General features: G+C 39.2%; 1 protein-coding gene and 1 pseudogene across 2 annotated transcripts in view; both read right to left on the minus strand.

Moving 5' to 3' along the window:
- LOC149781698 (GTPase IMAP family member 4-like) overlaps window positions 1-6,979 on the minus strand; it is a 63,258-nt gene extending 56,279 nt beyond the window's left edge. The window contains exon 1 of the mRNA XM_089935784.1: window positions 6,911-6,979. The gene's annotated coding sequence lies outside the window, so the exon portion shown is untranslated. The remainder of the gene's footprint in view (window positions 1-6,910) is intronic.
- Window positions 2,707-6,891, minus strand: LOC149781699 (uncharacterized; annotated as a pseudogene). Its single transcript, XR_016414765.1, has 4 exons — window positions 6,111-6,891; window positions 5,299-5,468; window positions 4,983-5,041; window positions 2,707-4,167 (listed from the first exon to the last, which is right to left on the minus strand). The product of XR_016414765.1 is annotated as an uncharacterized LOC149781699 (transcript).
- Window positions 6,980-14,018: the final 7,039 nt, after the last annotated feature.

Below are 14,018 nucleotides of genomic sequence, written 5' to 3' on the forward strand. Positions count from 1 at the left end.
TCCACCGTCGGTGCACCCCAATTTATCGTTTTCTGAGTTTCCGTCATGTTGAAATAACTGTCGCATGGATTGACAGCGTACAGGCGCTAGCGAATCTATATAGACCACGTGACGTCACAGACTATTCTCTTCGGATTGGATGCGGGCTGACTGAAATTTGTAACGCGTGTTTGGATTGGTCAATGAACTCAATCCGTTTCAATCCTTCCTCTACCTATAAATAAGCGCAGTTCACTGCATTGATTCACCTGTTCTCGGCGCCTCAAGATGTGGACCACAGTCGAGTCATCAACCCTTGTTTCTTCGATGATGTTCAGGACGGACATGCTAATGTATGTCCGATCCAAGTGGACAGTTGTCCACAGGTCAGACACCAGCCTGTGGATACGAAGAGTGTATGTGGAGAGACAATGATGCCTCAAGAGGACTCTGATTTATGGCCCTGCAGTAAGACGCAGCTTGAGGACAAGAAGATGCCGCAGATGCCCTTTATGTTAAGGGCATATTAACATAAATCCAAAGGCCCTTTTCAGGGCCACCCACATTTGTCGAAAAGAGATAGACTTTCAATTTCCTACCCCTATCTATTTTTTTTAAAACAAAAAAAATAGAGACCCCTCCCTGTTTCAATTTTCGTATGTTCCATTTTCATAGACCCATCAGGTCGGGACTATATTAAAATAGGGTCCCGACCCTGTTCCATTTTCCCTTGTCGCTCAACAGACCCAAGATTTTTTTTTCCATGTTCAATTCCCCTTGAGGCTAAATTGACCCAAGACTTTTTCCCGTGTTCAATTCCCTTGAGGCTAGAGTGACCCATGACTTTTTCCCAGGTTCAATTCCCCTTGAGGCTAGAGTTGCCCATGATTTTTTCCCATGTTAAATTTCCATTGAGGCTAGAGTTGCTCAAGGGGTCCTGTAATGCTAATTTCCATTGAGGCTAGGGTGCCCCACTTCACTACTGAGGCTCACATTAGTATGTGTAGGTATGTGATACACTGAATATGTGATATTACAAAATACTGAATACAAATAATATAGAATTCTTATCATTTCTTCCTCTTGGAATTCTTGATTATATTACATAATCCATGTCTTCAAAATGAAGCTAAGTATTCTTGTACAAAAAATCACAACACTATTCAGACAATGTATTTGGAGTGCCTGTCAATCAAACACATCACAATGCATAGATCCTAAATGACTAGTGAAGCTCCGCCCCCTTAGAGACTGTTACTGCGAACCCCAAGCTTCCCATTAAAATGGCTGAATCATCACAGAATACAGGCACCATGTCAGATTCTCTCTCGCGTATTCCCGATAATATTTCACTTAAATACCTTCCTGATCAAGAGAAGCTTTCCAGTAAAGTGTTGCAGAAGGGTTTGAACTACTTTACGCAAGGATATATACACGAAATCAAAGTTTTGGAGTTTGAAAATAAGATTCGCGTAGAAGCGAGATGCTGGCCATCTATGAAGAAGAACCAGCCTCCGCACCGTCTGCACATCGAAATTACGGAGGAAAAGTGTAAAGATGCATACTGTTCATGTAAAGCTGGGTAAGATTTAATGTTTTGTATTTTTTATGAGCTATGTTTAATGTTTGAACTGTTTAATACCCTGTAGTAATGGCAACTGTTATAGTATAAGTCGTGCAGGTCATGTAGGCGTTCGGTACCGACTATTTAATGTGTGTTATTTTTTACAATTTGATTGCACATACATTAAAATGGCGAGCATTCACTTTATCTGGATCCTCATACATCCATATTCTTTTAGAATGTCATTATATACACACTGTTCGAGAAGAACATTCGGCAAAAACAAATGTTAAATTACGTAAATGGATATATTTGGATGAGGTCAACCAAAAGGTGTTAGCGTGCTGTAATCTCACAACGAAAGCTGCAGCTGTTGATAATAAAAATCGTAGTATCATGTTAGCTGTTGATTTCACCAAAGGCCCTTTTCTCTTGACCCAGTTTATTACCTGGCCACCTTTGTAAATTTCCACAGTGATCAATAATTTTAGTCAAGGGTCATCCATACATGACGTCACGTAATTTGGGCGGAATATTTTGTACCCCGGCCCCGTGATAAAAACTCAGCCCCCTCGTTAGATGTCACAATGCTTTGACACTCCCAACCAATAAAAATTGTCAAAATCAATATTGGTTTGAAATCCCTTTGCATTAGAAAAACATCACGACACTGCATTCTAAATTATTTATCTGGTAGATGGCGCTGGTGTTGGTTTTGTGACATCACCAATAGCATTCTTTTAACTAATTAATGTGTATGATATCTGAAAAATATATATGTATTGTTGCAGGGTCAGTGGGCATTGCTCCCATGTAGTAGGGCTAGTTAAGTCCCTACAGGGTTACAAACTACATAACTTCACCACTGTTCCTGACCAGTTGAGCAGCACAAGCTTACCTCAGCAATGGCATGTGCCAAGGGGATCGAAAATAAAACCAGTGCCACTTAACCATGTTGTGGTTGCTAAACCGACAGAGAGTAGGAAAAGAAAGCCAGTGGTTTGCCAGACAGATATAAACAAAAAGTATGAATTTAAAATACAAATAATTTACCAACAGAAATACTTGTTTAAAATCTGGTTGTAGATGGAACATAGAGTTAACTATTTATTACTTCCAGATTAAAATAAACATGACAAACAATATAACTTTAATAATTTGTTTTTATTCATCATGCTAATACAACATACTTGAATTGATATGTAATAGAAAAATATTCATGTAAATCTACAATATAAGGTCATCAAATTGAATAAGTAATAAGGTGTGCATTTAAAATATGTGCAAAAATTATAGATGAAGTAAACAAAAAAACAACATTGTTTAACACGATTATTTCATTACATTTCTTTTTACATTTAGAGTACCGAAAGTGGATGAAAAGGACATGTCTCATCTCTCTAGTCTGAAGGGAACACCCCTAGAGTGCAGAATTGCACAAAACATTCCTAAAGTATCAACACCTCTAGGAGACGTGCAGATCGGGTCAATATTATCGCATCAGGTACTATCCAATCATAGTATATTCAGTGTTCATCCTTAACAAAAACATCTTGAAAAAGTGTTAGAAGACAACACACTGTCCATATTTTGTTGGCCTTTTGAAACAAAGATGTAGGAATACAATGTGATAAAAGTTTGTATGTTTTAACTTTACATATGAGACGTTCTATATGTACCCTTTGTTTGGCAATTTTGTTAGTCAAAAGTGTCTCAGAAGCTGTCATTTGCCTACTTGCTGATGCGAATGGTGTAATGTTTATTTTCAAACCAAGTTCACTTATTTCTTTTGCAATGTTAAAACCTTTGTCTACCATTATGGCATCTCCTTCTTTAATATAACCAATTGATTTTAGTGTTTTAAGCATATCATAAAAACCAGATTGTTCTGTGATAGATTTATCTGAAATTGATCCTGTAAATAATTCTGAAACAAACATTACACAACCATTAGGATCACAACCTATCAACCCCTTTAGAGTTGTTGCAGATTTATAATCACTATATAACTGGCTCTGTAGGCAAAGTGCACTTGGAATTTGAGTTTTAATTTCAGTTCCATCTATAATAATAATGGTAGTGGGAAAATCTTTCCTATATTCAGATGGCATGTTTTTTTATTATAGTATCTCTATGTGGCCAAACTGAAAGCTGGCCAAGTTTTAAATACATAAGATCGAGCCATGTGTTAAACACAACACTAGCTGACTGTGCAGAGAGTCCAAACCGTGTGGCCAAATCTTTTAAACCAAAACCATGCCTAAGCCTACATATTGTTAAAAACAGTCCATCTTCCTGGATAAGGCTTTTTGTATCCCTTCGTCCTGGTCCATATTTGACTGGACACTCTATAGGGGCTAGAAAGGCCAATAAAGCTAAAAACCTTATGTATGTGATTCCTGTATAGTATTTAAACAAATTTTTCAATGTGTTTTCTTTATACTTCACAATTTCTACACTCAATGTTTGTTTCTTGGCAATTATTTTCTTCAGATGTTGAATTTCTTTATCTTTTGATGACACTTCAAGTTGAAGCTCTTGTATCTTTTTTGAACTATTTGACAATTTGAGCCTTAGATCCTGATTCTCAGCTGCAACTGCTAACATATCCATTGCTGATATCCCTGAACAAAATAAGAAAAGTATTTATTTTCTTCATTTCAGACAAAGTACCTGAGGGAAACTACACAAATAACTCAGGACTGTGGTAATACATCTGTGACAAGGGCTTCTCCAGTCTGTTTACCAAATGAGTTCAAACCACTCAATGAGAACACAAAGTGCATAAATCCATGTGACACTGAGGTACAGACAAGAAATCAGGCCTTGTCGGATCACTGGTTTCTTGAGAGAAAAGACAGACTTACATCATCTAATTTTGGAAAAGTAATATCAAGGAAATCTAAACCCAGTGAAAAGTTTATTAACAGTTTATTTTCAAAAAATGACGTGAAAGCCAAAGCTCTTGAATACGGTAAAAGACATGAGAAAACTGCTAAAGAAAAGTATCTTGAATTGTATCCTTCTAGGCATTTCCATGAGTGGCTTTGTGGTTAATAATGACTTTTCATTTTTGGGTGCCTCGCCTGATGGGAAACTATGTGACAATGGAGTATGTGGAATTGTGGAAATTAAATGCCCCTTCTCTGCTAGAAAAATGACCATTGAAAAGGCATGCAGTGATATACCAGATTTCTATTTACAGAAGGATGAACATGTATCATTAAAGAAGACACACAGTTACTATGCACAGATTCAAGGCCAACTTATGGTTACAGGTTGTGAATTTTGTGAATTCATTGTTTACACACAGGAGGATATGTATGTGGAAAGAATTAAACCAGACATTCCATTTATGACTTCAATGTTACAAAAGTTATCTGAATTTTACAGAGATTATGCAATTCCACATCTGCAATCCTCAGAATAAAATACTTACATGGGTTTTCAGTCTGTGTAGACACCCCTGACTCACAATTCATATATGGACTGTTCAATCTGTAAGAAATAAATAGTTATGCACAATGATGTTAGTCAACAAGTAGTTTTCATATATATATATATATATATATATATATATATATATATATATATATATATATATATATATATATATATATATATATGTACCAGGGGTATGTATGTATTTTTTAATTGATTGTGAAGTATAAGCAATATAATTGGAACACTTTTCAAAGAGTATCAGTTCATTAACTTGCTAGCTTTGCATATTCTGTGAGTTACTTGACACTTACGTGGTCATGTTTTCTTCCAAATGCAGGCATTTGCGTTTATGTTGACTGGTTTCATTTTGTTGTGAAGAAGCTCTCTTCACTGGAAGTTTTCTTGCTGGCATAGTACGTGAACCATCAGCTTGAATGGGGTCTGGGTAATTCTCATTTGGTCCATTTCCTCCAACAAAGTGCTGAAAAATATGCATATTTACAAAACAATGCATTATATGACAATCAAAAAAGCAAATCAGATTTGACATTTTATATTAATATCAGCAAAGAAACATTTTATATCTTTATTTTAATTTAGATGTATGGACAATGTAGTCTGAAATAAAGAATTTTTATTCTTATTTATAACCTAGTCATAACATAAATATATGCTCCATTATACATGCTCTGACAATAACCCATGGTATTAATCTGTTGTTAATTCCTTCAATACAAGATAAAAATATCAAGAGGGCTGGTTTGGGATAAATGTATACTTATAATTAAAGCACTAGTATTTAGACTATTACCTTTACTGGTTACTGCCATCTCACATACGTCCACATTGGTTCCGATTTTGGGCTTGGCCAATGTGGGTATGTAAAAAAGCTTTTTAGTAGCTTCCCGTGAGTATCCGGTTCTTCCCGGGGTTTTCTTCCACGTGATAAACCTGCCCGCCATGAATAGCATATTACGTACTGAAAAAATGTAGTTAACCCATGATAACAACAATTACATAAACCAGCTTTACGAAATGTGTATTAGATATTTTTTCTATTTAACATTACTTTCTAGAATACTACATATACTTATTTACTATAGTGAAATCTAAACTGAATTACCTTTGAGCGAACGGCCTTGTGTTGGTTTACTCTGGTGATATTAAGCTGTTCGTGCGGTCGACCACACGCTTTGATCCATCGTTTCACCTTTTCCAAATCACGTTTCGGAGTCGGAAAACGAATAAAACGGCCTCCTTCCAACCTTTCCGGATATCTCTCATCTGCATTGCATGTTCCCCATGCACATCGAAGCACCATTTTGCCAATATATCCCAATATATCCCAAAAATCACGAAAGTCTGTAATGCAGCTGTATTCTCACCACACGTTTGTTTGTGGGTAAAACATGGCGGATGTTACCGTAGCACCGGACGCTCTTATATCATATAAGTACAAAAGCACAGCATATAATGAAGTTTGCACATCATGTAAGTACAAAAGCACAGCATATAAAGAATTTTGCACATCATATAAATACAAATGCACCGCATATAAAGAAGTTTGCACATCATATAAGTACAAAAGCACAGCATATAAATACGTTTGCACATCATATAAGTACTAAAGCACAACATATAATAAATATTTTCATCTTAAGACAGCTCTTGCGTTCCATAGATGATCACAACACGTATTTGGTGAAGCTACTGTTTGATGGTGTCGAAGTTAGAATGAGAAAGAAACAATCTCTAAAATATGGCCAAAAGACGCATCGTAACACACACACATCAGGCCGACAGTAATGCATATAATATATATGTTTACTTGTCCACACGCTAAAAGAAAGTCTATCGACGATGCATGTATCAATCATCCACAACATACCTGCTAATAAGTATATCTTACCGTTTCAAACTTACCTTAAGAAGATCTATTCCCTGATATAGTACTAAATGGCGGTTTGTTTGTGACCTTCAGACAGTATCTTAACTACATGAGCAAATTAAAAGGCAATCAGTGGCGCATGCGCATTTTATGTTTGTATGGTACATATACTGAAAGCAGGTAGTGCTACATTTATATCCAGACTTTTACATAAAAGTCAGGCTTAGCTTAAAAGACCCCGATATCTAAACTTTACGTCAAGTGTCGTTCCTACACCCATTTAGATAAATAGGACTACATTAGTCATTTTCCATTTACTAATTCCATTAACATTGTACCACTGCTCAGCTAGTGCAGAATATTCTACTTTCTATATGAGTTCCATTACTCATCCAGTGCAGAATATTCTACTTTCAATATGAGTTCTTCAGCCAATGTGGGTATGTGAGAAAGCTTGCCAGTAGCTTCTCGTGGGTCGGTGGTTCTTTCCGGGGTTTTCCTGGGTTCTTCCTCCACCATTAATACTGGTCGCCATATATAGCCTATCGGTGCTCAAAAATGGCGTTAAAACAACAACAACAATATGAGTTCCATTAACATTGGACCACTACTCGGCTAGTGCAGAATATTCTACTTTCGATATGAGTTCCATTACTCATCCAGTGCAGAGTTTTCTACTTTCTGTATCTTTTCCTTCAAACAAAACTATAATTCTCATATAACAGCTATGCAATCTTGCAGTGGTCCTCTGTAACTGCTCTAATGCAGTGCATTTACACGGAAGGGTTACCTTCGATATCGCGCATATCCCATGACTACTATCTTAACTGAGCAGCAGGGGGGGCGAATCCGACATTTTGTCCAAACGTCATTTGGCTTAATTAGTACTTTCTGCACTCAGCGGATCCGGTGTCGTCAGCGCCTGGTAAAAAAAAAAACGACGTCGTCGTCGAGGGGATCGTCCGGACGTCATTTGGTTTAATTAATACCTTCTGCGCGCCGATCCCAGCGTCGTCAGCGCCTGGTAAGCACAGCGACGACCGCGTCGATGTCATCGTCCCCCCTGCTGCTATGATCTTACAAACAGAGTGATCACTAACTCCTCCTCTTGTAAATCAATTAGGTTATTTGACTGATCGGTAAGTCTGAAATTAATTCTCGTTAAAAACCGATCATGGCATCGCATATAGACCGGATTAATTGGACTCTCAACGATTAAAAATCCCGGAGGGGCTGTTGGTGAAAACGAATAAAGGATATACCCCTGTTGAGCCTGATTTGATTGCTTGGTATCCACCTGGTAACTCCCTTCGATAACATCACACACTAGATTAATCGCTATCACCGATGCGATATTTACGTTGTATGGAGCAATATGCCTACCATCATCTCCGTTATCGTGTTTGAGGATATAAGTTGATGGACCGAGAAAATCATTAAGAGACTTTCTTAGTTCTGGCGCGTTGTATCCTGGAACCTTTAAATCGGGTAAATCGGCTTCTGTGATATTAAACTCGGTTAGGAATTTTTGTTTATTATCATTGCTGTTAGCAGATATTATCTCAACGATTCGTTTATTAATATATTCCATGTCTGATATAAGTTGATTTAACACCTCAACGTGTTTTCGTTCTTTTGTTTCCCGTAGCTGTTCTAGTTGTAATTGGTAATAATGATTAATCTCGGCAAACATATCAGTGATATTCCTTAAACTAATTACGAATGTGGTGCGCAATTCAGGGGTTTCCCCATGCTGAAAATACCATTGCATGTTATTCCTGTCTTGAAATGCAAATATACTGGGTAATACCGCGTTTTTCATAACAGATAATTTATCTCGATACCGGGGGGTAATCTCATGATACGACTGCGTGTCCGCGGGGATTTCATGAGGTGGATTCTTAGGCCATCCTAGTATGGTTCTTATTGAACTGTTATAAATATCAACCATATACCCCGGTGTGCTTATTTCAATCGTCGACGATAACGTCGGTTCATGAACCGTAATAGCGATTTTTGATTCTTTTCCTGTGATCGATTTTATCCTGCGTTGAAATTCTTTATTGATTTGTTCTATTTGGTATGACCCAGTTGGTATTGTAACCTCCTCCCAGTCTGGGGTCCCATCGGGTTTATTTGTCCGTGCAAAAACCAGCGAGTTATTAGGTTGTTGTCCGTTAAATGCGTCCGCTCGAATATTAGGCCAACTGTGATATACTCGCAATTTTGCCAGCGCTATTTCCTTCACTGGAACCGGTGATGGGAAGTTCACACTGAATTCGGGTTTCGTTGACGTTATCGATATCATATTTGTTTGTACCGGAGTGGTGTTCTCCGCGATCCGCTGAAGTAATTGAGACCCTTCGGGGTTCAGCGACATTATTATTATTCGTTGTTTTTAGTGTCTAATTTCAACAACCAGGTGGTTCCGGCTTCCAGTTGAAAATCCTCGATTTTTGACATCGCGGAGCTATACAACTGGACCATCGTGGAGAATTCAACATCGGATATGAACAAATTATCAATCGATAACGATATCAACCCGGATAATTTCGAGTACGCGTCGGATACTATTTGATGTTTTACTGTATACTCGTCGAGTTTTTTCTGAAAACACGATGATATCTTTCTAGTGATTGCGTTGGCGACTCCAGCAATTGTTGTCATCGCGGAGATAGCGATTGGAACAGCGATCGGGGCTATCGTGGTCACCGTGGATAAAATAACACCGGTACCGGCTACTATACCTGACACCGAGTACACGACCGCGTCGATGGTGGTTATTTTTCTGCGGTATTTTTTTATTTTTGCGCGGTATTGTTCGGAAAGCGTTTTCAAATTCGCGGAGAACTCTTTTGCGGTATCGAATCGATATTGATGTGACGTCGGTGATACCTCTGATTCGATTACCCTGGTGGTCATTTTTATTTTAAAAGAGCTAGTGTTTTTAATTACTTAGATTCGCTACAAATTCCACATACCATGTAATGTTTGCCCCGGCTAGATTTCCATCAACGGCATAAATTGTAAACTGTTCAGTTGCGTTCCTGTCTATAATTGTTGATATTGTATTGTTAAACCCGGATGAACTCGACGATAATATATTAAACTGCATCATTGAAACCAGTGTCAATCGATAAATGCCCTTGACAGTTGAGGTGATATTTACTGTATTCTGTGTAGGAGTCCAATCGAATGATCCATGCCGAATTGTGTATACTGTGTTGATGGTGTTTTCATGAGGGATTTTTATTTTTTCGAATTGCTCCGCTACTCTCGGTAGTCCGTCTTTAATCGCTTTAACATCAGTTCCGATTATTTCTATTCTCCGCCAATTCGCGTCTATATTATTCTTGTTCGCTGCAACATTAGTTTTGATTGTTTCTATTTCCCGTGTATTCTCGGTTATACTTTTTTTGTTCGCTGCAACATCAAGTTTGATTGTTCCTATTTCATATGTATGCACGTCTATACCTTTTTTGTTCGCTGCAACATCAGTTTTGATTATTCCTATTCCCCGCCAATACGCGTCTATATTCCCTTTGTTCGCTTCAACATCAGTTTTGATTGTTCCTATTTCCTGTGTATGCGCGTCTACACCCCTTTTGTTCGCTTCAATATCAGCTCTGATTGTCATTATGTCCTGTGTATGCGCGTCTACATTATTTATGATCGTTGTAACATCAGTTTTAATTGTTTCTATTTTCCGTCCATGCGAGTCTACATTATTTATGATCGTTGCAACATTAGCGCCGATTATTTCTATTTCCCGTTCATGCACGTCTACACCATTTCTGTTCGTTGCAACATCAAGTTTGATTGTTTTTATTTCCTGTCCATACGCAGTGATATCATTTATAGTTATTGTAATCTCATCCAGCTTGGTATTTTTTTTTACCAAAAAATTTATCAAAGTTGTCATCGATCCTGTTAACATTTTTTCGTAACGTGTAAAATTGGCCCGACAGCGTTGCAAAATCCAAAATAGTATTCCTTATTGTTGTAATATTCGGTTCGGTTACCGTCGGGGTCCCGAAAAAACTAGCGGTAGTGAGTTGTATATCGGTGATAGATTTTTTCACCTCGGTGGCAGATTTTTTCACCTGCGCGTCAAGTTCGGCCATCGATTTATCCAACTTTATAATACCGCTCTGGGCTAACATTACCGCCGATATATGTTTACCCGGTTTGAGTCGTCCGTCGCCGGTATACAACGCGATAGCGCCCTCGGCGGCATCACGCTGTCGTATTAAAACGTCATTCAGCGACACATTACCGGATTTCAATTTACCCTGGCGGTCTTGAAATACAACTATTTCGCCCGGGTCAACACTTGTCAGATTCAACGTATCAGCGATTTCATCCTCGATTAGTTTTTTTATGTCATCGGTGGCGGGCGTTTCCGTGGACTCTTTCAGCGCCGAAACCTGTCGTCCCCAGATATCAATCATCGTTATTGTAAAAAAAAACAGCGTTTCTAATTAACCCGCCGGGCCTCTACGACCCCACTAGTGTATTCGTTTACAACCACATGAGGTGGTTTTCGCGATGATGAAATCGTCGCGAGTACGTTCAATACCTCACGGCCACATATCGGTGGGTCGCTTAATCGCTGTGTTGGCAGAGTGGAATAAAAAACCCGGGCTGAACACGCCCGGATATACCGCATAAACTCGATCGGCGGAGCTAACCCGTATGAATCAAAATAGACGATCGCACGCGGATCAATCGCGTACGCAACCCAATGAGTTCCCGCTCCGGAGGACCCATCGAGGTTAATTATGCCTGTTTCAATATTCCTTGGTGCCGCCGGTAATTGATCCCTCATAAAAACACCTCTGAAGTTTTTTATCGCTAGCGCGTTTGCGGCGTCTATTAAATCAAAATTAGACATGGGGGTCATAGACTCTTGCGTTAATAAACGGTCCCCGGTAGTCTTAGACCCTTTCCCGAGTACCATGAATACGGGGTCCCCGGTAGTCTTAGACCCTTTCCGGCTACGGGTCGTTTTTTTTTATAGCCTTTCCCGGTTGCCTTTTTCAATGCCATCCCCGCCGCGGTACCAACGGCTCCTAACGCCGCCGCCTTAGCCACTGCTGGTGCGGCCGCGGCAATCAACGCTGGAATTGCAGCTAACAGCGGAAATATCCCACCGGTCTTTTCCATGTTTTTAATCGCTGCGGCTGAAAAATCTATTTGAACACCCTTTTTATTCTTCATCGCATTATTGAAATGTTTTATTTGACGCGCCGTCAACGATATCTTATGATTACCACCCGCCATCTGCGACGGCTTCAGCGTTATTGTGGTCCCGCATTGCTTAGCCGACTTTGATCGTAATTTCTTGACTTGACCATCAGTCAACTCTACACTGACGACACTATACGACATTTTATTGTAAACGTGTTTGTGCTTTCAATTACATGTTTTCCACTGGCGCATCAACGATTCTCATTCGTCCACCAACACCTTCTAGCAGCATTGATTTATCGCTGAGGATGACAGCAATAGCTCTATAATTAGCAATAGCGCCGCGAGTTACATTAGCTCGGAAGTGTATATCAACGACGGATTGTCTTGTTAAATCAAGATGTTCCAGCGAAAAGTAATAGATCGGATATAGTTCTTTGAAATCATATTGTGATATTTGCAAACCAGTGTCGACGTTTTGATCACGACTCATATACGACAGCAACCGATGGTACACGCGTGCAATATGGTTTTGACCGTAATTAAGTTGTATATCCTCAGATGGTTCCTGCTGGCCGTTTATTCTCAGCGAGACGTCAGTAACGCCTAATCGATCAAATATCATATGGCTGGATAGTTGATTATCAACTCTCGTCATATCCTGCAACGCAACAAATATATGACGCGGAGCCGAAATGCCTTGTTGTGATGCCAGGTTCCATGTAAATATACCATTGATATTTGATTGCTTAGTATCTGTTGTTGTTGTTAGCCAACTTAGTAATGATTTTCCTCCCTGCTCCATAAAGGATAGCAATCGTGCCTCTGTGGTAATGGATGGAGTCATTACTGGCATCCACAATAATATTTTTGTTAAAACGACTTTACCAGGGTCATTATTTGGATTTGCAGGATCCGCTGGAATCCTCCAGATTGCATTTCTATCATCACCTTTTCGCACAAGCACCACGGTATGCTTTGCTCCGTAGATAACTTTTCACACGTTCCTGCAGAATCCAAATATATGATGCAGTGGAATCGCGCATGAGAAAGATCTACGCGCCCCTGTTAACATTGATATGCGTGTTGCAGCTCCGATGTTAAAATTAGGATCGCTGCTTATAATCATACTCTCAACATCAGCGTTAGCGCTATTATCATTATTTCTTGGTCGTCTTACCACAAATTGCGAGTTTCCGGCAGTGTTTTTAGTATCCTTTGCAAACATCATAGATGGACCCGCTGATCTTGTATAATCGTCGGAATATCTTGCTAGCCCGATTATTGTTGTAGCAACATCAACATCGCGTTCTATAGACTCGATCTCTCGCCCGTCAATGAGATATTTTGCGCTCTCAAATAGCGCCATTACGCCGTTATTGACTAAGCCAACTTTGGTACCATCTGGATACGGTGCTGGTACAGCAGGAGTATCGGCCTCTGTTACAAGTTCTCCTTCGATCTCAATAAACGCTTCACACGGCAAAAAATATTTACTGGTATCATGGACTTGAAGTTCAATTCGCGATCGTATGTCGGGTTGTACTGCATGATAGGAATAAAATTGATAATTACGGACAGAATCATCCTTGTGCACTGGTGCGTCCATATCAAACGCCGGGTCAGCTGTTCGTTCAAACATTTTATTTAATAATACGCTGATGCATCTAAATCATCGTCGTGGTTTTAAACCACTTCCCGCTATTATGTTTGCGATGTCATCTTGATTATTGTTTACCAACGACGCTAGTTTTTCTTCCACGGCGTTATTTATTACTTTACTGACATTCGCAGGCATCACTGTCGTTGATGGCATCACCGGTGGTTTCTGTTTTTTTCTTCTCACCAACGACATTAGTTTGTCCCGCGCGGCTGAAAGCGCCTTTCCGGCAACGTTTCCAACAGCACTAATACCCTTATCACGAATAACATCAATAGCCTTCATTCCTAATT

This window comes from Sinohyriopsis cumingii, chromosome 15 (assembly GCF_028554795.1).
Source record: "Sinohyriopsis cumingii isolate HCF-2022 chromosome 15, ASM2855479v2, whole genome shotgun sequence".
Classification (NCBI taxonomy): Eukaryota; Metazoa; Mollusca; class Bivalvia; order Unionida; family Unionidae; genus Sinohyriopsis; species Sinohyriopsis cumingii.